This window comes from Podarcis melisellensis, assembly GCF_964234715.1.
Source record: "Podarcis melisellensis genome assembly, chromosome: 6".
NCBI lineage: Eukaryota > Metazoa > Chordata > Lepidosauria > Squamata > Lacertidae > Podarcis > Podarcis melisellensis.
The window spans coordinates 22901945-22929636 of NC_138538.1; the positions used below are offsets into that span (position 1 = coordinate 22901945).

At 44.4% G+C, this 27692-nt stretch overlaps 1 protein-coding gene and 1 long non-coding RNA gene across 3 annotated transcripts in view; one reads left to right on the forward strand and one right to left on the reverse strand.

Moving 5' to 3' along the window:
- Positions 1-27692, reverse strand: part of SRC (SRC proto-oncogene, non-receptor tyrosine kinase) — a 96768-nt gene that overhangs the window by 46016 nt on the left and 23060 nt on the right. For both annotated transcript variants that reach the window (XM_081916977.1, XM_081916978.1), the window contains exon 2: positions 1924-1999. The gene's annotated coding sequence lies outside the window, so the exon portion shown is untranslated. The remainder of the gene's footprint in view (positions 1-1923; positions 2000-27692) is intronic.
- LOC309373215 overlaps positions 20791-27692 on the forward strand; it is a 408815-nt gene continuing 401913 nt past the window's right edge. Inside the window, exon 1 of the long non-coding RNA XR_014169851.1 lies at positions 20791-20842. This is a non-coding gene — a long non-coding RNA (uncharacterized lncRNA). The remainder of the gene's footprint in view (positions 20843-27692) is intronic.

A 27692-nucleotide genomic window follows, 5' to 3' on the forward strand; every position in this document is an offset into this window, starting at 1 on the left:
TTCTCCAAAGAGTCCAAAGGCTGAACCAGAAAGCAGAGAAGAGCAGCACCTCTTACGTAGGTCTGAGAGAGCAACGAAGGGTGTACCACCAAAGAGGTATTCACAAGAGTTTGCTAACTTAGCTGTTGCTGTTGTAAACGACCAAGGTCAGATTGAAGCTGTGTCTGAGTCAGAGGCAAAGGCACAACAGAGAGTTGTTAACCAAGGTAATGCAGAAGCACTCATTCCTTGGAAGTCACACAACCAGAGAGGTACATTGGTAAAACCAGTGGCGGGTAGTTCCAAGGGTGGAACTGAAACAACAGGGGAATGTTATAAGTATAACAACTGTTTGTTTTCTTCTCTGGATGACGCTTTGCTCGCAGCACGCATTGATACTTTAGGGGGAGTATGTTATTCTAAAGCACCAATGCGGCAGCAAGCAAAGGCTATAGCGGCCAAGACTGCTGCTTGTGGCTGGAAAGCCAAACAGGAAGTTTGTGACTGTTGCCATGGGAACAAAGGGGCAGTCCATTCTGTACTGAGCACCGGATGTTAGCTCAGTGGGTTTGTCATATGACCTGTACAGGAAGTACATAGGTGGAGTTTATTCTAACTGCTGATGAGTGCAGACATGTTTTCTCTGTACTGAAGTAAAAGACAGGAATAAAAGATGTAAATAGATTTCTGTCTGCTTCTTTCCCCTCCCTGGGGACACCAAAGGGGAGAGAGGAGCAGTTGGTGTGTTTTCCTCACAGCCTGAGGAAAATCGCCGGAACGGACCTCGCGTATGTTTTATCCTGCCGGGAGTCGCCGGAGGGAGGTCTAAGGAATTCAGCCGGTGCCTGAACAGATAGGCACATACCTCTGAGACGGGCATAGAATTCCAACATCTGGAAAAGTGCCTGAAGAAGAAAACATCCCAAAGGAACAAGGCTACATTCTACTGCGGGGGTAGGCAACCTAAGGCCCAGGGGCCAGAACGCCTTCTCAATCTGGCCCGTGGATGGTCCGGGAATCAGCGTGTTTTTACATGAGTAGAATGTGTGGTTTTATTTAAAATGCATCTCTGGGTTATTTGTGGGGCATAGGAATTCGTTCCTCCTCCCCCCCCAAAAAAATAGTCCGTGAACCGGCCCACAGCTGAAAAAGGTTGCCGAACCCTGTTCTACAGCAGCCTCTAGCCAATCTTACCTGGGGGAAAATTCATTCCTAGTCTCAGATATGAAGAATCAGTTAAGCTCGGAGTATGGACAAAACACTTTTGCAGACTGAAGACACAGCAAGTAGAAGTTGGGCTGTTTTCTGGCACTCTCTCCCCCCCCCTCCCTCTCTCTGCAAACACCCACTATCCTTTCCCTAATTATGGAAATAAAACTCAAGATCACGCAGGTGTGAGAAAGAAATGTTTCCTGGCCCCAATAGGCCTAAAATGCAAGGCCCTTCACTCCCTCTATCAAGTTTTCAACAACTTTTAAAGTGTTGAACACTGAGGAGTAGTGGCTGGAAAGTTCTGAATGGGCACCAGTAGAAGGGGGGGTTAGAGACTGACTTGGAAGAAGGGATCCAGTGATCTGGAGAAGCCTGAAACAGCCAGGAGTCAGAGGAAGGAGAAGATGCAGGACTGGACAGTGAAGGACAGTTACCGGAGGGAGACAGACAGAGAGGTCAGGCTGGTGTAGAGTCAACGGCTTCCACATCTCCTCCTCCTGACCCCACCCCTCCTGCTCCACTGACTCCCAGGACCAAGAGGGGACTGAGAGGTGCCGGAACTGAGTTCCAGCTGGGAAAAAAGGCCTGTGTTTGGTGCTCCAAAATGCATGTCATTTAGTGTGTAAGCAACTCAAGGCTGCTTTTTAAAAGCCATCATTATCATCATTTTTTAGAGAAGGGTCTCCATATTTTTGAACTGGCAGTATGAATTTAGAGAGAGAAATTACTCACATACGCTGTCACCTGACAGAGCTTTCTGTGGCGGACAGGGTGGCAGACAAATCAATCAGCGCAGCTCTCCTGGAATCTACAAAAGAGAAAAACACGGAATGTTGGCTAAGAATTCACAAAAAACAAACATCTGACTACATGGCTTACAGCACCACTCTGAGCGTGTGAGGTTGAAATTAAGTCAGAGTTATGGGACTTACTTCCAAGCAAGTGTGCACCACTGTGTGTTGAAAGCAAGCCCCACTTGTCCAATGGGAGATTAAGGTAAAGGTCAAGGGACCCCTGACCATTAGGTCCAGTCGTGGCCTACTCTGGGGTTGCAGCGCTCATCTCGCTTTATTGGCCAAGGGAGTCGGCATACAGCTTCTGGGTCATTTGGCCAGCATGACTAAGCCGCTTCTGGCGAACCAGAGTAGCGCACGGAAACGCCGTTTACCTTCCCGCTGGAGTGGTTCCTATTTATCTACTTGCACTTTGACGTGCTTTCAAACTGCTAGGTGGGCAGGAGCTGGGACCGAGCAACGGGAGCTCACCCCGTTGCGGGGATTCGAACCACCGACCTTCTGATCGGCAAGTCCTAGGCTCTGTGGTTTAACCCACAGCGCCACCCACGTCCCTTTTATGGGGGATTACTCCCTAGTAAATGTACTTATTTATTTAATCAATTTATATAGTGCTTACTGGAACGAAAAAAATTCCTTCCAGTAGCACCTTAAAGACCAACTAAGTTAGTTCTTGGTATGAGCTTTCGTGTGCATGCACACTTCTTCAGATACACTGGAACGAAATATCTCTAAGCTGTTTGCAAATGACAATCTAAAATATTCACTAAAAACACACGCACAATAAAAGCAAACGTTAAAAAGCAAGGCTCGCATCTAAACCACATTTCATTAATAGCATGTTGAAAGTAGTGTGCTTACGATTGGGTACATCTTTTTCTGAATGCCAAGAAGCTGTGGGGGAGCAATGCAGCTCACTGTATCTTAAGGTCCCTAAATTCACTGATTCCAATGAGCCTACTCAGAGTATGATTAATTTTAGATGTCATGCATTAAAACATGTTGAAATAAGTTGGGGTTTATTTAAGTGCACAAAATAATGATGGGGAAAAGACTTTTGCCACTTATCAGGAGCGTTAACAATGCTATCATCCATTAAGATCCCCATGACACTCACACAACCTTGTTTCATTCAACGTTCATGACAGCAATAAAAATTATTCTCCTGTTTTATTTCAAATGTTTCTTAGTAGCCGTACAGGTCCCATTTGGAATGGAAAGGCAGGAAATGTTTTAGTCAAAAATATCTGGAAGTGATAGAAGCAATTTTTACTGGAGAAACATTGTGTCCGTACATGAGCAGAACTATATGGAGGAAAAACTTTGGGATGTCACACTATAAAATATCGCACTATTATTGCTCTCAATGTATCAAATAAATAGTCTTGAACGCCACTCCCATCCCCAAATTGTTCCCAAATTGGCCTAAATCTGCAATTTATATCAGTTTTAAAACAGCTGCCTGACACATTCCACTTTAAAGCAACCTATTTATTGAACATTCAACCTGATTTGCTTGCACAAAGCTTACACAGAGGTTAGATTATATCCAGTCTTCGAGCATTTGTTCTGATTTATTTGTGGCGCAGTTGTAGGACAATGAGCATTTATCGTGATTTGCTTATGGGGATGGTTTCCCATTAATCATTTGTTGATCCCACACTTTTCAATGCATTTCTCTGTGGCCTTTTTAAAAGTGGATTTGTTGCAGCAGGGTGATAGAGCGCATTAATTCACTTTAATGGCAACAAACCTAAATCCCTCCTGCAAAACAAGGACAGTCTGGAGGCACCCTTAAAGGAAATCAGCATAGTACTAAATCTGGCATAAAAGCACAACACAGACTCCTTGTGAGCCTTCTTTTGTAGATCGTTGAAAATGGGTGGAGGCAGCAGATTGCCTTTCTGATCTGTCATGTGTGAAGAAGGGACAATTCTCTGCTCCACTTCACCAAGTCAACAGGGCAAGAAAAAGAGGTGGTGGCTGTTGGCAGCCCAAGGCTATCAACCAGGCTTATACTGCAGAGCATTTGATGAGGAAAGAATCCTATGTTTATCCAGAGCCCAGAGGGTATCCAGACAGACAGACAAAATACACAGTTATAAAATATAGATACTAGCCAGGGCAACATTCTTAAAGTGCTTTTGCTGCATGTAATGGGTCTTCCTTGTACATATCTACCTGCACCTGGGAATCAGGGAGTGTGCTTCTTGAACTGAGGAGTCCCCATCACACTCGTCAAACCCATCAAACCCCCTTACCCAGCCTGATAGCAAGAGTAAGGAACAGGGGAGATCTGTTGTGGGAATTCTAAAACCATCTGGCTGGCCACCATCTAAAGAACAACGGGATTACTGCACATGCTTTTGTTTGTTACATACCTCACCATTTGCTAGATGGCATCTGCTAATCCTGTTTTTATTTTAAAATGGACTGTATGTTTGAAACCTTTCTTGTCTCGCTGTGTCTGTAAAGTTATAATTGTTTGATTAACACTAATCTGACTTCTCAAAAAGTACGTAACTAACATTGATCATTGTCTTGACTGTATCAGCCACCTGAAGTTAACAGAGCTTTTTTTTTTACCCCACAAACCTTTAATAAGAAGAGGTGAGAGGTTAGAATTAGAAAAATTGCATCTTTTTTGGAATATATAAAGCATATAAAAAGACCGACCTATACATCACAACAACTCTGGTTTGAATCTCGCCTCCATCATGAATTTACCACTTCTTAGTCCCGCACCTGCAACAATATCTGTCTACGTTACAGAGCTATTATAATTTTACTACAAGTTTAGGATATGCTTTGAACAACCACGAGTATTGTTAAAGCAGAAAGTTTCATTCCATGGCACAGGCCTTGTCTTCACAGCACAAATGGTACCAAGTTTGTCTCTTCTGACTATCTTCCTAGGGACATTCAATTGAGGAGAGTCCGTGCCCCTCAAAGTGGTGGTTGCTGGCCCACCTAATGATCTCTGCTCTCAAACCTCCTTCTTAAGTCACCTTTCCCTCAGGACCAGTCAAGCTGGTTCGGCACACTGATTTTTCAAGGCCATAGGCCTAGAAGTGCAAAGAGAATGCAGAAGGGTTGCTAGGCAACTGCCCAGCTTAAAATTTCATCCCTTTCCTGGGCCTAAAGTCAGGCTTCATACTGGACTGAAGGCTTTGGCAGCCTTTTTCTTCCTGGAGAGAATAGCAGGGAAGAAGGAAAGCATTTATTACAGTACCTTCCTGCCTGTCCAAACATGTCAAGAAAAACGGCAAAAAGACAGAGCACGAGGATAAGGAGAGGAAAGAAGGGAAAGCCTTATCTGGGGCTGGGCTGCAAGCCCATTACCTTGAAGGGGGGGGAAATGAAGGTAAATTGAAGGTGGTTATGCAATCTTATTTCTCATATCTGTATGGAGTATGTAGATCTTGAGAAATTTGTTGAAGCCAGTCAGCCACAGAGCAGAACAAGCAACCTTCTGCAGTTGCTACCATAGGCAGTCCCTGAGGTAAAGAAAGCAGGAACCAATGCTTATACAGGAATTGTGGTTCTACCTCCTTCTGCAGAGTGCTCTCAAGACACTGCCAGCTTTTTTGTTCCTACCCCTGTTGTGGGAGATTAGAGCAAAATCTAACAAATGCACATTCTTGCTAGTTAGCATGAGAAGGGGTTAATACCACAGAGCTGTATTGCTGATAGGCAGGTACTCAGGCCATAGAAATACAATTGGTAGAGAGGACTCTGTGTGGTGTCATTTCCCCTCCTCTCCTGGAAAGGATGGAGCATATAATACTTCCTTTTCTCCCTCTTCCTTTGACCATCGTTGGATGCAGATATGCCTCTGTTTGCTTCATCTTTAGGCACATGCCTGTAGCTGGTTATAATGTAAATATAAGTATTGCTTATATTTGCTTATATATATCATTGCTGCAAACTAATGCATGACTATAAAGTTAGTAAATTTTACTTTTAAACTTACTTTAGAAGTTGTTGCCTGATTCTTTCTTAAGCAGGGTAAGAACAGGGAGGCCAGCTTACTTTATAGCTGGACTTACTCAAAACAAGGCTTTTCAGCCTAATTCCTATGTTTTAAATTTTGCTGCAATGATAATATTTTAAAACTCTGTTCAGCACACACAGGTGGGGGAATGAGTGCTGCTGGTGGGATTTGCATGCCCCAAAACATATGGGAATAAATGAGTGTGGTCTCCCGAGTGCCTAAAACAGAGGTGGGAAACTACATCTGGCTGAATTCTCAATTCCATCTTTCCCCACAGGTCAGGTTTGACAGGCGGCTGGGGCTGCTCACCTATCAATCCCCTCATAATGGTCAGGTGACCTATTTTGGCCCTGTGCAGTGTATAGTGCTTTGAAGCCCCGACAGTCGGGGCTTCAAAGCACCGTGCACCACTTTCTGTGAGCACTGCTGATCAGCTGATTGTCAGTACTTTGGGGTGCTGTGGGGTGCTGTGCACACAGCCTTGGAAGCACCACCAATTAGCAAATCCACAATTTTACTTGACCCACAGCCGATGTCAGGTGTAGGGCAGGGTGGCCTGGCCTGGCCTAAACAGCCTCATGGGCCAAAAATGGATGCCTGACGAGCCTAATTATGCCCCACCCTTGGCATAGAAGAACTGACACTCGATTCTAAGGCAGGGAACAGTGACTACAGAGTATTTGTGTTCACACTTGTTAACAATTAATATACATACCTGCCAAACTGCCACATTTAGCTATAAAAATCACATTAGGCAGCTGGAATACTTTTAGTTTCTTCAGGCCCCTGTCTATAAGCTCTTTACATTTCAAATTTTTCCGAACAGATAACACCTTTATTTGGGGGAAGCGGAGGAAAATGAGGCCAGATATTAAGTTTGGATTTTGGCAGGAGAAGCAAGTACCCTTTTAATGAAATACCCTCCTATCAAAAACAACAACGGCGCAAATTATGAAGTGATACAGTATCCCAATAAAGGGCACTAATGAGATGGGCTACACTTTGCACAAATTGTTCCCAGGACACACACACACAGCTGAATACTCCCGTGGGGAGCAAATAGCTAATATATTATACCCATTAGATGTGTCCTGGTGGGGGAAAAGAAATATTACACTCAAGACATTTGTTTAAAACTGGTAACCTTGCACAATGATTATACACTGCAGTAGTGCTTTAGTTTGCAATGTCAATTCTTCTTCCACTAGTGATTCCCTGCAATTTTAAAAGTGTGCTTGATTAGGAAAATAAGCAGTGTTTGACTGACAGCACTTTAAGAGGATGGGTTATAATTTGTACTTGACTAATATTTCCCTAGAAATAATTGTACTGCGTAAAGACAGGCATTTGAATTAAGTGTTTCCACTAAGGGCTGCAGTACATACAAATGAGGCCTTCCCTGTCCCCTTTTGTGCTATTGCAATTGACTTTTGAATAAAGGTCATGTCTTAAATATTTGGAGCTGGGGTTGTTGTTTTTTACCTGTGGTGCTGGGCGTTATACAACGTCAACTCCTGTTTTCATCTATATCACTGGCAAAATAGTTTGATTGTGAGTATCTAGAAAGTGGGACAATTTTTATGGATATTTAACCCCCAAAACGCTAAGACATGAGACTCCAACTCCCAGCTCTAGCCAGCAAAGTCCAACAATGTAGTATGGAGGGGACTACATTGGCCACCCCTTGCTTAGAATGTCGGACTAAGACATGGGAGACCCCAATTCAAATCCTCATGCAGCCAGGAGGCTCATTAGGGTGACCTTGGGCCAGTCACCAACTCTCAATCTAACCCATAATCACAAGAATCTTGTCTCTTGGAGGAAAGGATAAATATTGTTCAAATTAATAAAGAAACATATAAAGTTCTAGTATTATGCCACTCTAAGGAACAGTGTGGACAAATGGATTTCCATCTTTTCATACTCTATATGGTTTATACTTGTATAAATCTCTATTACAATTTCATCAGCACCAGAAAATACTAGCAGCAAGGAGGTGGGATTGTAAAACACGGTAAGCCTAGTAGCACCTTATTTTTAATGGGAAAGATTTCCTGCTTCTCCACCCTCCTGTTCTGATACTGAATAGCCAAGGATTTATTACAAATGTCCCAGTAAACTCTTTATTTGAATTCTTAGAGCACAGCTGACCAGCTTACAGAAAGAGAGTTTGTGCTTGAAAGCCCAGGAGCTAACTATTTCCCCTCCCCATGGCGGTTTTTAAGCAGTGGGGGATGTTCTGCATAAGCTGAGACATGCATTTTCTCTCTCTCTGAAGGCAAAATAACAAGGCAGACCTTTGCAACTGGTCTCTCACTGCTGCCTGCTACCCACCCTCTACCAAAGCAATTAAAAACAAGACAGTCAGCTGTAAAATGCAGCTTAGACAGTATCAGAGCACAGACAATATCTCTTTCTCCCCCTCCTAACAATATCCTGGTTTGATCCAGGATAAGTCTTTGAAAGCTTCAGCACTCTTAATTTGGATGAGCCAATGGATGAGCAAACAGAGCACCAACATGGAAAGAAAAGAAGGGGGGGTACAAGGGAGTTAGACCCCTTGAAAGGGTCCAAGAAGTCTGTTCACATTCTGCTTATCATTGCTGGGACAGTTGTCCCCAACCTGGTACCTTCCAGATGTTTGGACTACAACTCCCATCAACCCCAGCCACCATGAGATCTCCCTGAGATGATGGGAGTTGTAGTCCAAAACATCTGAAGGACTAAGGATGGCTGTTCTGTAGGAACTGTGTTGGGATCAAATCTGCAACCTTGCCATTATCAGCACCATGCTCTAACCAGCTGAGCTGCTTTTCACGGGCAAACCAAGGAAATTGCTCCCAGGTTTCCTTTTCTGTTCTCTCTATGAAAATGGCTGGTTTCACCTCCTCTTTTCCTCACACGACTGCAGGTCCAGCTGCCAAAAAGAGAAGAAGGTAGTGGGGAAAAGCCAAGGTGGTGCTTTCCTTGTTTGCTCTGACATAAAACAGGTGGTTATGATGAAGTAAGCTGGGTGAGTGAAACTGCACGAGTCGTTTCTCCTCGCCCAGAACACAGGTCAAAAGCCAGGGCTGCAAGGGGAATGTTCCGCTCCAAGTAACCTGCAGTTGCAGTCAGAACTGGAGTCCACTACAGATGCAAAGCATCTTTAAGGAAAACAGCACAAAAGCTAAAGCACTCAAAGGATCCATTAAACCAGTGATTTGCTAAACTGAGAGGTAGATCCCCATTGGAGGCACAGTCATACTTTGGTTCTTGAACGGAATCCATTCTGGAAGTCTGTACCGCAGTGGTACCTATTTATCTACTTGCACTTTGACATGCTTTTGATCTGCTAGGTTGGCAGGAGCAGGGACTGAGCAATGGGAGCTCACCCCCTCACAGGGATTCAAACCGCCGACCTTCTGATCGGCAAGTCCTAGGCTCTGTGGTTTAACCCACAGTGCCACCCATGTCCCACCTATTTTAAATGGAGTTATACGCAAATGCTACCAAACGCCACTAAAAAAAACCATGACATGATAATATGCTTCCTCCCATGCAGAAAGCTGAGCTAGCGCATTGCCTGCAATAAGGCTGGAAGATCACCTTCCTGTAATTTGTACATCTTACCACAATTTCCTGCCCTGGCCTTCCCGTGGGATACAAACCAAGAGAGCTGGCGAGAGGAGCAAAAAGCCAGCCCAGTCACTTAGCACCTCCCTTGATGCAGACAGACCACATCAATGGCTGCAGCCCAAGGACACCCAGCTGCAGTGAAGTGTTCATTCAGTTCTGTCTGGGAGACGCTCTTGATTGACTGTCGTCTGCTGCTCGCACATAAGAGAATGCTTGTTGCGCCCGAATATCTCAAGGCTAGATCGATATCAATGCAGTTTTAACAGTATGAGTTTATTTTTATTTTTTAAGCACACCCACACCCACACACCATGGAAGGGAGGAAGGGAAATAAAGCTAGCTTTTCATCTGTGTTTCACAATGGGAGACAGTGGTGGAAGGAGGAAGATACAAAAAAAAGGGGGGGGGACACCACACCAAAATATAAGTTATTTGCACAAAGTCTTTAAGGAAATAAAGTCTACAAGGAAGATTAATCAGTGGTCAGGAAGTCTGGCTCGTAACATAGCATAATTATCTTCACGGTGCTCTGAATTTTATAACATAATCCTCTGCCCCACGAAAACAATAAGGAACCCAAATGCATTTTTAAATGTGTGAAAGCTAAAATTCAGTGCCGCCCCCCACCTCTCGTGCCCCTCTCTACAGCATTTTTGTGGCGGCGCTCAGTGCGACTGAACCGGTCACACTACCCTAAAACGGCCTGTGCCCCTCCTCCCATGTGTGCCCCATGACGTCTGCAAATCTGGAGGGAACCCCAGTACAGATTTAGGGGACACACAAGGGGAGGAGGGTGATAGCCCCTTTGCACTAGTGATAATCCTTGCACTGAGAGGACCCTGACTTAGTGCTGCATTGAATACAATCCATAGTCCATAATAGTGCTTTTAATGTGTGAATGCGCTTAACTGGGGCCTATTTCGTGATATTTGCAGGCCAATCTTTCAATTCTGCCTGTAGACAGCCAGCCAACCTTGTCATCCTATAGAAGCAAGCACCATGATATACCTCTGCCAGAAAGTTTAAGATCACGGATGGCATTTGTTCAAGCACACGCAAGCGTATTTGCATCCCCGTCCAAATCTCAGCAGCTCAATTTGAAGTGAGACCTTGCAGGTCAAAGATTACAGAGAGAAAGAATGGATGATTTAAAACAAATATCAGAGCATTGACTCCCTTACCACAGAGAGGAAAGAGACAAAAAAAGCAAAGGAAAAGGCTTTTTTACTAGGAAAAAGACAGCAGACAGCCTTTGAAAAGAGCAAATCAACTTAGTCTGGTCAGGAAAGCCTTGAAGAAACAAACATCTTGAGGCCTGTCTCTACGATTAGATGGCAAACAGGAGTTTAGGATGTTACTGTACAAACCACCCATGGTCATCCAGGGGTATTAGAGAAACAATCCTGCTGTCACTACCGGTTTTATTTTGACTTGGTGAGCAAGACATGAGCTACTTGCTAAGACAGGAAACATTCATTGCAAGAGATCTGTAAACAGCCACACACACACACACACACACACACACACACACACACACGTACCTCGGTTTAAGAACAGCCCTGTTTACGAACGATTCAGGTTACGAACTTCTGCAAAACCAGAAGTTTACCTCAGTCTACGAACTTCACCTCGGTCTAAGGATGGAAACCGAATGGTTGAAGGGCACCAGCAGTGGGAGGCCTCATTAGGGAAAGCTCATCTCGGTTTCAGAACAGTTTTGGTTTAAGAATGGACTTCCGGAATGGATTAAGTTTGTAAACCGAGGTACCACTGCATAGATATAATAAAATAAAAAACTAGGCCAGGACAGGACTATGAAAATAGGAGCAGAAGAAGGTAGAGCTGAAGCAGGTCTCCCCTCTAGAAAATATCAATACAGTGGTGCCTCGCAAGACGAAATTAATTCGTTCTGCAAGTCTTTTAGTCTTGCGAGTTTTTCGTCTTGCGAAGCACGGTTTCCCATAGGAATGCATTAAAAATCAATTAATGCGTTCCTATGGAAACCGCCTTCAGACCAGGTCCGGGGACAGTCTGTCCCCCGACCTCTTCTGAAGGCTGGCGGGGGGCGAAAGTCTTTGCTTCCCCCCCCCCGCCTGCCTTCCCGGGACAGCGGAGACTTCTCTGCTGTCCCGGGGCGATCTTAAAATGCTGGCGGGCGGCAGCGAACGCTTCGCTGCCGTCCCCCAGCATTTTAAAAGCCCCCGGGACAGGGGAGACTTCTCTGCTCTCCCGGGAAGGCAGGCAGGGGGGAAAGCAAAGACTTTCGCCCCCCGCCAGCCTTCAGAAGAGGTCCAGGACCTCTTCTGAAGGCGGGCGGGCGGCAAAAGTCTTTGCTCCCCCCCCCCCGCCTGCCTTCAAAAGCGGTCCGGGGGCTTTTAAATCACCCCGGTACAGTCCCGGGGCGATTTAAAAACCCCTGGGAAGGCAGGCAGGGGGGACAAAGACTTTTGCCCCCTAGACCTCTTCTGAAGGCGGGCGGGGGGCAAAAGTCTGCTCCCCCTGCCTGTCTTCAAAAGCCCCCGGGAAGGCAGGCAGGGGGGACAAAGACTTTTGCCCCCCGCCCGCCTTCAGAAGAGGTCCAGGACCTCTTCTGAAGGCGGGCGGGGGGCAAAAGTCTTTGCTCCCCCCGCCTGTCTTCAAAAGCCCTCCAGGATAGCGAGAAGCGCTTCCCTGCTATCCTGGACTGCTTTTAAAATGCTGGCGGTGGGGAGCAAAGCCTTTTGCCCCCCGCCGGCCTTCCTGGACCTCTTCTGAAGGCCGGGGGGGGGGAAGGCTTTGCTCCCCACCGCTAGCATTTAAAAGAGGTCCCCGGAGATTTCCCTATGGGCTTTCGTCTTGCGAAGCAAGCCCATAGGGAAATTCGGCTTGCGAAGCGCCTCCAAAACGGAAAACCCTTTCGTCTAGCGGGTTTTTCGTCTTGCGAGGCGTTCGTCTTGCGGGGCACCACTGTATTGGGCATTCTATGACTGGAGTCCCTGTGAGCACCATGGCACCCTCAGACACCTCCCTTTGGTCAGCCCTATGTGGTGGTTAAGAGCGGTTGACTCGTAGTCTGGTGAACCGGGTTCGATTCCCCGCTCCTCCACATGCAGCTGCTGGGTGACCTTGGGCCAGTCACACTTCTCTGAAGTCTCTCAGCCCCACTCACCTCACAGAGTGTTTGTTGTGGGGGAGGAAGGGAAAGGAGAATGTTAGTCGCTTTGAGACTCCTTAAAGGGAGTGAAAGGCGGGATATCAAATCCAAACTCTTCTTCTTCCCACAGAAGCCAGCCAAATGGCCTTGGAAAACTGAACAGCATGGCACGAGGTACACTGTTTCTGAAGATGGAGGTTTTGATTCAGCTATCCCAGCTGACAGGAAGAGTTTCCGCACAGGCAGAGGTCCCATTGGGTACAGCTCAGGGAAGAAGTGGCTGGAGCAGCTTTGTGGGGAGAGTGGGACTTTCCAAAAGCAGCAAATTTCCCCACCTCTGCCCTCGGAAACTCAGCGTTCCCTATTTTAACCCACAAGTCAACTCCATGTTGGTGACATAACCTTGAGTGATCGAAAAATACCTGATCCTCATCTCAGCCGCCAGCCTCACCTGCTTTCTAATCCGGCACTGTCTAGACATGTTACTTCCTTCTTCAATTCCATGCTGTCATCAACAGCTGTGTGCGTATGTATATGCTTGGAGTTTGTGTTTTTCCTTCATTAAGGGTTTGTGCCACAGAAAGCTGCTTCTCTTTAATTATCTTTAGCACCCTACTGACCCATTCCTGACCCCCTACGCAGAGCAGCAGCTTAAGTTTGGGGAAGAACCAATTACATTAAAAAAATAAATAACCCGCCAGTGACAATGGCTGTCAAGCTCCACATTCCAACTCCCTGGTTCCCCACTGCGTGGGCATGAACACCCGTCCCCACACTTCTGAGCCACAGTAAAAAAAAACAGATACCACATTTTCTGCCTGCAGAAACTGCTGCACACGAGGCAATAGTTTGGATTGCTTTGAGTCTGCCCAGAAGCGACACCAGAGGAAGTGAGGAGTTGGGGCAGGTGGCAGAAGGGAAGGAATAAGGGAAGAACCCTTCCTTTCAGAGGAACTGCTTATATATTAACTTTCATTTGTGCCCTTCAGATAAATCACTGAAACACAGTGAAACTGCCTGACACCAAGGGCCTTTCCCGATCGTCACTGTTTTCAAGCGGAATTCAAACATAGGCTTGCCATATTCCACAAAGTGAAAATCCAGACACACAAGTTGTTGAGCTTTGCTTTGAGGTGGGCAAAGTTGTTGAGCTTTTTCTGCAAAATCTTGAGCTATTTTTAAGGAAATTTGCCCCCCAAAAAATCAACACTTCCTACATAGGTTGCCATACACCTGGCTTTCCTCAGACATTTTTTCCAATTTTTGGAAATTCTGCTCAGATGCTATTTCCAATGGACAAATCCCAGATATGTCTGGGAAATCCCATACATATGGCAGACCTATTCAAACACCAGCAAATTCACGTTGCGCAATTGTAGATGATAGGGTGGTCCTGCGCAGAAAACCACCTTCCACCAAAGATCAGGGGGTTTTGGAATAAAGAAAGTGAAAGAAAATGTACTGGATAGTGCGGCAGAACACTGATTTTGATGCAACTCTCATCTAACCTCCCTACAAACAAAACAAAAGTAATGCTCATGAAATAGCCAACATTGCCTAATCATTCTACAAACCAATCAGGATATATAATAGACAAGTTGTCTGGAAGCGCTCCCAAGTCAAACTAATTGCCTACCTAGCACAGATATTCACTGCATACATACAGTACATTTAAAGTCCACTGGTTCCCCAAAATAATTACAGGAAATGTAGTCTGTTAATGGTGTTGGAAACTGAAACTGTACCTGCACGAGGGTAAACTATAGCTCTCAGTTGTCTTTGGGGAAAGTAATTTGCTTCACAGCCATTGCCTACTTGGACTGAAAGCCGTTCTCCAAGGTCTCAGGCAGAAAGGTTTTGCCAGAATGTTCTTTTTTACTGAAGATGGCAGGGTTTGACCCCAATATCTTCTACAATTAAACTTGTGTTCTCCAACTGGATAGCAGTCCCTTCTCCAACAAAGATTTTGAGAGACAAGGAGCACATTTTTTAAAAGGGGGATGCATTCATTGCTGCGCTCAGGAATCAGTGACCAAAAGCTAGGGGAACGGACAATATTTCTATCAGCTGAGCTGTGAGAATCATGCACAGCACAGGTTGGCGTCTCTCAGACCACCTTGCACATGACAAGAAGCATTTACCAATAGACTCAGGGCTTCCAAGCACACAAAGAAGGCATGCACTGAGCCACATGGAAGATTCATGTGCAAGGAACAAATATTTCCTGGAATCAAGAACCACAAAAGCAAACATTTTGCTTAAGACAGCACATCAGGGAGAAGGTCAACTTTTTGTGTTCAGGGAGTTGTTTTGTTTTTCCCTGTGCTCAAGGGAGCGGTTCAAGACGTGAGCTTTCTACCTGCTCTTTGAAGTGGTACAAGTCAAAAGAAACTGCAGCATGCTGATCTGTGTCTGAACCTGCTCTTGGGATTGCTGCATTTTTCAGCTGAAGAGGAATCAAGCAAATTTTAAAAATTGCTTCTTGACTGACAATGATGCGGAAAATTCTGGGCCAGCTTACATACCAGGCAGGATGTAAGCTTGTGAAGCATCGTTTTTCCCATATCTTGACACATTTCTGAAGCTGGAAAACAAGGACTATGTATTGGAGGAAACATTTTGGTTTAAGTTAGAAAGTCTCAGTCCCTATCGCCTAAAGCGAACACGACACAGAGTTATAAATGTTTGCATTCTCTGGGCAGAGTGGAATTTGTAGGAACCAGAAAATAAGGAAACGTGAACTGCAGCTGCAATATAAATTTGAGGAACATTAATATCCCCTACCACATACAAGCACTTAGGCAAGAAGAATCCTTCAGAACACCTGCATTTTTGAGAGTCACCGGTGACACAAGGTATCAAATCTACTCGGTTTATTTATATAAATGCAAAATAAGAACTTTCACTGGACAGTGGACAAGCTCTCCCTCTTTGAAACGCTTCATGGGTACAATTTGCCAGTTTCCTACATGCTACATTTTCAAATCGTGTAGTTTTGGTCTTGTGAGGCAAGTTTTTACCACCCTTCTTTTCTGGGCTGTCTGCCAAACAAGAGGCCTACATTTCCAATGTGGCAAGACAGCTGTATTACCAAACAACCTGCCCTCAAATTATGGCCTCTGACTTTTATACTATGATTAGGTGGCCGTAGAGCTTGGACCTAACAAGCCTCTCTGGACTGGTGGTGTTTGCACATAATGCTAAAACCATAGTTTGGTGTTACAAGGACTAACAGCGCAAGAAGCCTTGGGGCTCATGTACACCCTGCTTTTCCTTCCTCCTGCCAAATCTACTACGGTAAGTTGGGGGGAACCTTCTGGACAGATTTAGGGTGCATGGAGGGTGAGGAGAATGTTGCATTGCAGAAGCAGAAATCCTTGCGCTGACGGAACATTCACAGAGTGCAAAATTGGATGCAACCCAAAGTTCCAAATCTGAGTGTGCCAACATAGAAGATCTTCTTCTTCCTTCCCTCCATTCCTGCAGCATATTCACAGCAATGAGGAGGTACTCATGTACCCAAGTTAGTTGGTAACATGTAACTCAATGCCAAATATTCATGCATAACTTACATGCATCCCTTCCACACTTATTCAGAGAGTTACGGTAACTTCTAGAGAACAAGGGGCAGGAAGGCGGGTGGGACCAATCCACAGTAAGGCATCAGGACAGCTAAAAATGTCACAAAAATTTGAGACAGATCTGGGGGACTGATGGGTTTTTATATTTTCAGAAATGGCAGAGCAGCCACTGTATGCTTCTTTGTTCCATCCAGCCTAAAGACGATGTGTGTCCCATCTAGCCTGATGGAAAGTTCTGAAGAAAGTTAGCTCCTTATTTTGTCTTGTTTTTGTTAGTTATCATAGAAAGGTATTGCCCAACTATGGATTTTGGGGGATTTCCTTCTGGAGCAACACAGTTTCCTTTGCTTTCTCAGAGAGGAAAGAAACTCCACAGCAGTTTTAGCAAGTCACACTTCTGAAAACTGTGTTGCAAGAAAAAGAAAACAGTAACCTAACAGGTTTCCTTAAAAAAAAAAAGTAGAAGGAAAAGCAGGCACAAAATAGGTAACAGATTATTAGGATTATACCTTCCTAATAGGGAACTGGGTAATTCCAGTGGAGGAGAGAGGGAGAGGAGGAGGAACAGCAGTCTGTAACTGCCCTGATGGAGGTACAAAAAGATGGTTTGAGCACATTAAAGGGGGTAACTGATCTTTAGCAAGCCATCTTGTCTATGAGCTCTGGAAGACAATCAAGTCACCTGACAGCACACTGGCCTTATTCCGACTCTTTGGTGCTGCTCAGATTCACTCCCCTTGATACAGGGTGTCTCCAATTCAATGATTAAAGCCCCCTTTTATATCCTCCACTCCCCTTTCATTTTAGTCTGAAGCAGAGCTTTGTCAGTAGAATGTGCTTCAAACCCATGGGGAGGGGGGGAGAGAAAAACTCCCTTCATAGCTGCACTTGGAGGCCCTCACTCATGCAAAGCCAAGAATTCCTGCTGTGAGAAATCAAAGCAGCTCCTGTAGCTAAAGCACCAAACAATGCGGCTTTCTTGGCCCCTGTTTACTGCCAGAGCTGAAGAGAAGAGGCAACTATAGCCTTCCCATCTTCTTCCGCATTCCCTCCTCCCCTGAGCACACATACTTTGATCTCCAAGCCAGAAAAAAGGGTCTGCAAGCTATATTAATTGGAAAGATTTTATTTTATTTTTAGATATTCCACTTTAGAGAAAAACTTCCCCCATTTCTCCCATAACTTACAATGATCCCCAGATAGAGCAGGGTTCATTGTCTATCACACAGTGGCTTTGTTCCCTGTGCCAAGTAGACTTCAGTAAATTCCCAAGTGTTGAGCTAGTCTAGTGAATGGAAGGCACCTGTGAGTGGATTGTGCCTTTACCAAGCCTTGGAAAATATTTCGGGGAAACGTTAGCTGAATCCAGTGTGTTCAAGCACACCATTTCACCCATCAGTTCAACCATCAAAAATCCAAAGTAGTCATTTTTAATCTATGTATCATATCAGGAACCTCCCCCCCCCAAAAAAAAATTGATTAATTTTGTTTGGTGACCTGATACTGAATCTCAGGTAGTTAGGAAATTCCTGAGACTACAAAGGGTTTTTTAAAAAATACTTCAAGAGTTTTTTTTAATGATCTATTATTCAATTGAATCTAGCATCATTAACAACAATAACAGATCCTTGCTAGGTCATGCCACATATCCATCTAGAACAGGGGTAGGCAACCTAAGGCCCGGGGGCCGGATGTGGCACAATCACCTTCTCAATCCGGCCTGTGGATGGTCCGGGAATCAGTGTATTTTGCCATGAGTAGAATGTGTGCTTTTCTTTAAAACGAATCTCTGGTTTATTTGTAGGGCCTGCCTGATGTTTTTACATGAGTAGAATGTGTGCTTTTATTTAAAATGCATCTCTGGGTTATTTGTGGGGCATAGGAATTCGTTCATTTTTTTTCCAAAATATAGTCCGGCCCACCACATGGTCTGAGGGACAGTGGACCGGCCTCCTGCTGAAAAAGGCTGCTGACCCCTGATCTAGAATGACCACTTGCTCATCACCAAATAAAGTAAAGGATGGAAGTAAACATAAAATTGCATAAAATTTGCATATGCTGATATATATGTACATCTGAATTCTGTAGTTTAAAATAAAAAAATTGCAAGACATCTGACCACAGTGGGGAAGGCTGCGACCAGGTTAACTTTGTGCTAGCTCAGTCTGCAGCCCAGATGTTAACTGTGGATATGCAACTTCAAAGCCTCTGTTCTCCTGTCTTCTGGTTCATTATATTTAACCTGGACTTGGATCAGACACTCCATCAAACTGAGGATGCATTCCTTTAAAGTAAGACACATGGGCACTCTAATCTAGTCCAGCATCCCATTTCAAAAAATTGGTCCGCTAAAGTACTATAGGAACCATACATGCTGTTTATCTATTTAACAACATGCAGGACATAAACTAACTGCCCTCTCTTATTCAGAGAATGAGATCACACAGATCTGGATAATTATATCCAGTGCTTTTTTCTAAAAAAAAATGTTTAGGGGTATTCTCATTTTCCTGCTCATATTGAAATACTGCCCCTCGGTGAGGCTAAACTTAGATTCACAAAATGTTTAGGGGTATGAGTCCCCCTGCTTCCCCCCAGGAAAAATGCATTAATATCTCAGCTTAATCAGGCAAGATGTGAATGAGCCTTGTGCTTTTAGACATAGCCGTTTACATGAGTGCACAAGTCTTCCATTAACTACCGTTTCCCGTTTGTTTAAACCTGGAAACTATGGTTTACAATTGTGTCCACTTTTCCCACAGCTAACATGATACGTGGTTGGATCAGCTGCATACAGAAAGCTGGACTGAATTCCATGTGCGTGAACCGAGTATAATCTAGTTCAGTTCTCCACAGCACGGTTCGAAATTAGCAGGACGCCAGGTACATTTTGCGCCTAAAGATTCTCCATTTGCGAGCACCTCAAGAAGTCTAGGTGCCATTTTTTTTGCGCCTGGCTGACTCTTAAGGATTACTGAAATGTATGTGCCTTGAAGCCTCAAAGTATACGTTAAGGACAGACAATATGTTAGGAGTTTAAAAATAAATGGGAGTGTTTTGAAAACTGAAGTATGGCAACAATATTTTTTATCGTGAACACCAAATTAAACATGCATTCACAATTTCTGTTAAAAATGTGATATTAACCATATGTCACATGTGAATTGTGTGTTATTATTATCAAAATAATAAATAAAAGGTGTTGCTGACCGCTCCCCAATGGTGACTAGACATTCTATTTTGGCGCCCACAACCCAGGTCCTAGGAGCCATTTGGCTCCAAGCTTTTCTATCCCAGTTTCTAACATTGCTCCACAGCATACATTCATTTTATGCAGATCTGTCTCTCCCCTTACTCTCCGTTTTTCCCCCTGGCCTAAAAAGCCCTGAACCTTGTAACCTTTCCACATAAGGGAGTTGTTCAACCCCTTGAACATTTTGCCCAGAAACACACCACAGTTTTTAGAAATGAACTTCTGCGCCTGGTTAAGAAAAGCCTACAGCGCTTAAAAAAAACAACTTGCCAATTTAATAAAAGAAATATGAAAGCTATTTGGGGTCAAACGGAGAACTTCATCGTCTTAAAAGAGAAAAGGATTCTTCTGTTCCTGAAAGCTGCTGTTTTGGCACCAACCATTTCCTCAAATAAAATGCAAAGTTCGCTTTCTGCCGCTGTACTTTGGGAGCACCTCTACAAGGAAGGTTGATTGGGTCCACATACACACAAAGTGAGCTGACTAAGTAAGCAGAATCTTAGTAATGATGAGCAGATTGCTCCTGTTTGCTGTGCTCTGAGTTCATGTTTATTCCAAAAGCCCTTCCACCATCCACTGACTCACAGGCTGTTGGGAGAAGATCTACTTTTTAGGGCATGAACACAAAGCTCTAACCCCTTTGATTGCTGGTTAGCCTCAGGGGATGAAAGAAACAAAAAACAGACCATGGATTCAGCGATGATGGCTGGAAAGTCAAGCAGGTCCGAGGATGAGGCGAAACAGAAGAATAAATTGTGGGTGATACCGTTAAAAAAAATTAATTAAAAAATCCTGAACTAACAGCTAAGAACAGTAGCCACTAACCATACATTTACATGTTGCAAATCTAGTAGAAAAACCAAATAATTTCTCCCCTTAGGACACAAAGCCCTCCCTTTCTGATCCACAACACAAAACACAACAGGCTACTACTCCCAGTCGCCTTTATTTGGTGTTCTGGTTATGGAATTCCTTTCCTTTCCCAAATTTGTCTGGCACCACCATCATCATTTTTTTGTATGCCAATTTCAGTTTCTCTTGTTTGCTAGAGCTTTTAGAAGCAATTATGGTTTACTGCCTGCAGTTGCTCCCTTTTCCCTGGCTGCATTGGTTTTTGTATGGTGTTTTAATTATTACTGTTGGGAGTTTTATATTCCTTTTATTGGTTTGTAAAGCTGCCTTGAGGGTTGGCTCTTTTCTTGTGTGTTGTTTTTTTTCTTTCTTGTGTGTTGTGTGTGTGTGTGTGTGTGTGTGTGTGTGTGTGTGTGTAGAGGAAAGGTGGGGTAGACAGTATTCAAATAAATAAAATGCCTATGGCAAGGCCACTGAAACCCTCTTTTACCACAAATTACGTCAAAATGGCACATAAGCCAAGGACAGAAGATATAAGGAATATTGATTTATCAAAATATTTATAAATCTGAGAGCAGCATTGCCACGTGGGTAACCTTCCAGGGGTCACTTTCCAGCGAGGGGCAGAGGCAAAAGAAACAGATATGATTCTTATCTTTGTACAGTAGTCTACATTTTAGCCACTCAAAGGTCCGGTTTGCACCCACCCACCCACCCCTCTTCAGCCAGGCAAGCAGATTGGTGTTATCACTACTCAAGGATACATTCCAAAAGCACTCAAGCAGGCTGTGAAGCAGAGCCAGCAAACACACATTTCCAGATGCATTGTAATTTCTAAGAGTGTGTTGTGACAAAACTTGGCAGATCTCAGGGAGCAGAGGTGCTTTCAGTTGCGGCTGGCTCAACACCTTTTACAGTCTGAAACAGAACAGGGAGAAAAGCAAAAGGGAACCTTCCCCCTAGTCGAAGAATGTACCACTCAAGGCCAGTCAAATTATTTTGGCACCTGGTGCAGAAAATACCACAAACACTCCTCCCTGGCAGTAAAAAAATAAAACAATATTATTAAAAGGTAACACTTGGCTGCATGAGGTGGCTGCCTCACCCTGTCTAATGGTAGGGCGGGGCCAGCATCTAGTCTTCTTTAAAGAAAATAATGGAACACAAGAAGCTGCCTTATGCAATTTCAGGCCATTGGTCCATCTAGCGCAGTACTGTTTGCACTGACTGGCAGCAGCTCTCAAGGGTTTCAAGCTATAGTCTTTCAGAGCTCTACCTGGAGACTGAACCACTGAACCATGGTCATAGCTGTCAACTTACAGATTTGAATATAAGGGACCAGCAGCCTCGAAAATAAGGGATCAGCAGCCAAAATAAGGGATTTTAGTCAGCAAGCAGCCACACAAAGCCTCAAGCGGTGGTTCCCACAGCGCAGCAACCCAGCAAAGGGGGCGCAGCAAGGAAAACCACCGTCACCTCTCCGCTGGGAAGCACTGAGTAAAGGCGAGTCCCCAGGCAACGCAGCCGATTTGATCGGCACAAAGCATGCAAGCTCCACCCCCCAGTCGTTCTTAGACTCCTTATTGGGTGAGCAACGCAGCCAAGCAACACAGTTGGAGCCTCTCTCCTCCCTGGCTGGCAGAGAGGGAGAGAGAGAAGCTGCTTCCTTTGAAACCTGGGAAATTTAAGGGACATCATCAATAAGGGACAGCAGCGGGACACGGCACTGGGATAAGGGACTTTCCAGCCAAATAAGGGACGGTTGACAGCTATGACCATGGTCCTTCTGTGGAGAAGTAGCAGGGCATAAGAGGGAGGAAGGTAAAATTTGATGTGGAGTTTCTAGAGCAGACATTCATACCTCAGGTCCATAGTGTTTGATTTCAGCAAGGAAATATTCTCACACAACACAGCAAAGGTGTGTCATAAAATGAGTATTTTAGCCTATCGATCAATTCAGAACTATCCCTGGAAAAAATCAGAGAGGCACGTAAATGTCACCCCCTCGTACTTTGTAAGGGGGCATGTAATTGGGGAGGTAAATCAGGACCCATTTGTCTGAGACATACAGGTGGGGTTAAGGTTTTGACACAGATAAAAGAGGGAAACACTGCAATGGCCAGATGCAGGCCATGATGGTAGGATCCTGTCCTTCTGGTAGTAGAAAAATTGGGAATCCGATGCTGGATCTGAAGTAATCAAACCAGGAGGCTTGTGCAGATGTTCTCAAAGCACAAATAGTCAACATGTGAGGCGGCAGGGAGATCAAGATCATGTCAATCCCAATCTCTACCACTTGATGACACCTTGGACACAGAACCTTGTATTTGTAAGCATGAAATGTACCGTACCTTGCACAAAAGCACACACTCATGTGCCAATGCAACATTGTCTGAGAGACCCACACTTTCCTCATTCTTTGTTTGCCTCAGGCAAACCTTTTAAGCAGTTTCATTAAATGAGGTTCAATGGAAAAGCAGAGCGGTACTGGGTCATTTTTGCTTTAATATTTCAGACTTTGCACTTCATCCCAGGGAATTCTGGGCAGGGTCCTCCTTAAGGGAGCGACTATAACTGACTTGTTATGCACTGGGATAGCTCAGTAGAGCCCGAGACTCTTAATCTCAGGATTGTGGGTTTGAGCCGCACAATGGGCAAAAGATTCTTGAATTGCAGGGGGTTCAACTAGATGATGCTCAGGATCCCTTCCGACACTACAGTTCTATTATTTGCTTGCAGAAGGCTTCAGAATCAATCCTTGGTCTCTCCAGTTAAAAGGATTAGATGTGAATGGTCTCTGCCTGTGACGCTGGAGAGCTGTTGTCATTCAGAGCAAACAGGCAACAGTGGTGGGCTAGACTGACAGGTATTCTGACCTGATACAAGGCAGCTTCCTAGGTGCAAGAGCACAGGAGGTTATCTGGGACAGCTCCAGACTATAAAGCTAAAGCACACCCAACACACATTTACTGTAAACCACATGACTTCCCCCAATGAATCCTGGGAACTGTAGCTTCCTTCTCACAGACCTATCGTTTCCAGCACCTTTAACAAATTGCAGTTCCCAGGATTCTTGGGGGGTGGGGGTGCCATGTGCTTTAAATGTGCATTGAATGGTGCCGAACTGTCCTATTAAATTCTGAAGAAATGCTCAAGCACCCTGAGAATGAGGCAATAAAACTGAAGCCTCTTTCTCAGAGGAGGAAAGCTTTCAAGAAAACAGAGGACAAATTTTGGCAGCGTTCAAGCCCAGTTCAAGGGTGCTGCTGGCTTGGTAAATCCGTTGCTTGATGGATAGATAAGAAGGCATAACCTGTTTGTAGAATTTGCTACCGTAAGATGTGACGATAGCTTAGACGGCTTTGAGAAAGATGAATGGAGCAAATTCATGGAGAACGTCTAGTAATTGCCACTAGACAGCATCTTAAAAAGCAGAGACATCATCTTGCCAACAAAGGTCCATATTGTTAAAGCTATGGTTTTCCCAGTAGTGATGTATGGAAGTGAGAGCTGGACCATAAAGAAGGCTGATCGCCGAAGAATTGATGCTTTTGAATTATGGTGCTGGAGGAGACTCTTGAGAGTCCCATGGACTGCAAGAAGATCCATTCTGAAGGAAATCAGCCCTGAGTGCTCACTGGAAGGACAGATCGTGAAGCTGAGGCTCCAATACTTTGGCCACCTCATGAGAAGAGAAGACTCCCTGGAAAAGACCCTGATGTTGGGAAAGTTTGAGGGCACAAGGAGAAGGGGACAACAGAGGACGAGATGGTTGGACAGTGTTCTCGAAGCTACCAGGATGAATTTGACCAAATTGTGGGAGGCAGTGGAAGACAGGAGTGCCTGGCGTGCTTTGGTCCATGGGGTCACGAAGAGTCGGACACGACTAAATGACTAAACAACAACAACAACAACAACAGCATTCACAGACTGGCTTCTTGTGAGGCAGCCAACACACTTTGCCACTTGGTAGGGCCTGGCTAACACAGGATGCCTCAGAATATCACTTGCTAGAGACAAACAACCAAGGAGGAGAGATTGTTGCCTTCACGTTCTGTTTGTGTGCTTCCCAGAGGCATTTGGCTGAGGAGCGAATAAATATATAAAGGGTGCAGAAATTATGATAAGAAAACACAGTCTACATATGCTTATAGGAGAGAAATGTTTAATTGGACTTGGGTTTTGTTTTTCTAGTGCAACACCATGTAAGAGAGAATAGAGATGCCAACATTCTGCTAGCTTTCCATGCACGCCTGAGGACCAGCTGTTCACTTCAAGACCATGTGGCAATCAGATTAGGGTGCAGCCGACACACAAACACACACAAACTCATTACAGATTGTCATAAGAAACTGATTTTCATAATCATCCAATATGTCAATCTGCTGTGTTCTGTACTACTAACCTTCTGCTTTTTTGTATATTTCAGCACGAGTAAGCATTTTATTAAATTTAGCACCCACAAAAGATCAGCGCAGAAAAAGATTTCTGGTTCCTAAGCAGAATTGCCACCCAGCAGCCTCAAAATCGTCTCACCAAGTATGTCTCTTTATGTATGAATGAACATGCATTTGAATCCACAGACAGCCAAATAAAAAGAAACTCAGCCAGCTGGCAACAGTTCTAGGCAATGGCCTGTTTAAAATTTGCATTTTTAAAAATATTGAAATACATCCATTATTATTTCTGTCACCCTATATAAAAGGTACTAGATAATTAACCAGTTTTAAATATTGTCCTTTTTTATTTTAGCAGCTGCTCAGAAGCTACATGCTAAATATTGGAAGCAACTAAAAATACCAAAGATGAATGGATGGGAGCGGATTAATAAAATATGGGAGCAAGCTGTAATGACTAAATTGGCAAACCATATAAGGCTGAGGAAAATGCACCGAACATTAGATATATTTATAAATAAGTCGAAACCATGCATAGGATTTTGTACCTAGAATGCTTTATTTCCAAGAAGGCAATATTGCTTTGATTTAATATGAGGAAACACAATGGTGATAAGGTACAACCTGGATTAATTAGAAATATGACGATTTCTAATAAATGCCCTAAGGCACATTTATTGTGGAATATAGAACTTTATGTATTTGTGCCTAGTTTCTGAAATTTTGTTTTGTTTTAAAAGTCATATATGGCTTTGCAAGTATTTAAAAATAAATAAATTTAAGAGATTACCCTGTCTACAAGCAATGGACATTCTGAAGTATCTCAAGAAGCAAAGACCGTCCTACATGCCACCCATTCTGCCCTGGATTCCACCCTCATCAATAAGCTGTAATGACAGCCGATCGGCAAGCCCAAGAGTCTCCATGATTTAGACCACAGCGCCACCCACATCCCTTTTACCTTTTAATGACTGCTCTTTGTTAACAGAAACAAGGCAGGGGGTACTTAATGATGGTTTAATGTAGAACCCACACAGACAAAGAGGGCTTACTGACCATGCTTCAGATCGCTGTTTTAATTTAAAGAAAGGACAGAGGGCAAATGGTAAGATTAACCCTTGAGGGCAAAATCCTAGTTGAATGCAAATATTATCTTTCTGACAGCACCAACTTAACAGGGCGACTGCCTTCCTGAGGATTCCTGCTGGATGGTTTAGCCCCCCCCCCCCCGGCAATACCCTTATTGGGTTAATCCTTAGGATGCTCTGACCGACTCCCCCCCCCCCTTTAAAAGGAAAGGGATTAATCCATTTCGTGACATCTCCTATAAAAAGTGACTGGAAACAAACGCTGAAATACAACAGCTTGCACAGAATGTCAGCGGGGGCGAAGGACGGAGGGGTGGGGTGGGGGACTCCAGCACTTGCAAACAATGGCACACCCACCTTTGTTACTCCAGCTGGAGAGAGATGCATGAAAAATGGCAACAGTGATGAGAAAGGATGTGGTGGTCTTCCAGGACAGAGAACCTGTCCAGAGATCGAGAGAAAAATAGAAAGAGAAAGAGAAAGGGGGGGGGGAGAGATCTATAGGCTTAACTCTCCCCTCACAGATAAAAGATGGATGCATGAACCTCATCCTCACACAGTTCCTTCATCCTTAAAAAGCAACAACAGGCTTGTCCTTAGGGTGAGAGGCAGAAAATGAAGAGGACCACCAGGCACTCCCCTGCTCCACTGAATCCATTTGTTCTCCACCAGCAATCCTTCATAACAAGAGCCCCACCTTGATTCTCTGAAGATCTCTCCTTCTCTTCCCTACACATTAGTCACACCACAGGGTAAGACCACAGGAAGTCAGGCCTGATTCTGACACAGAGGAGGCTGTCTGCAGCCTATTTGTCACAGCTTGGTCACAGAGAAAAACAAACACACGCGACTACACAGCTCTACCTGAATCTTGCCACAGTTATCCATAGCTGTGAACTTTAAGATTTGAAAATAAGGGATCAGCAGCCTCACCAGTCCCGGGGACAGTCTACGGGATATCTAACAATCTGGGATAGCAGCAGGAAGCAGCGGAAAACAGTGCTGGAATAAGGGAATTTCCCGCAAAAAAAGGGAAGGTTGACAGCTATGCAGTTATCACCAGTCGGCACTCTGGTACACAGACACACACTACCTTCAACACTGGTGGGTGAACACAGCCATTGCGATGAGTAGCATGGCCAGCCTACCCATGAGGCAAGGTGAGGAGAACGCTTCAGGTGGCAGAATCCAGAGGGGCAGCCGATCCAGCCTCCAAGGAATGCACTGTCCACTGCTGCACATTCCTTGGAGGCCGAATCTGCCCCCTCCTCAGCAGGTTCTCCTACCACCCTTGTTCTCAATGTAGATAATTGTTCCCCCCACATAGATCCTTTTTAGTATATTTTCTTTTCATTGAAAGAAATGTAAACGGTTCGCAAAAGCTTGGACACAACAGTAATAAAACATTATAAAAACAAAGTAGCAAAACACTGAGTTATTAAAGAAGATAAAGAAATCAGGTAGGCTATAGGTATAAAATGAGAGGGGAGGAAGGGGCCTTTTCCAGTTCCCAAACAGAACAAGTGGGGATGTAGAAGGCAAAACATTGCAGAAGCACTCAAATAGCCAAGGATCCAGAGATGATATTGGTGGGTCTGATTATTCAGGTTTTGAAGTCCATGAATTTTCTTTTTTTGGTTATGTATTCTGGCTAACGATACGTTGAATAAAAAGCAAAAGCAGCAATGTCGGCCCATAAGAGACATTCCTAATTAGGCCAATGCCTTTATTGGTCCAAACTACATATCACGAAAGTCCTGTAAACTGTACACCGGATTCAGTGTCCAAGAA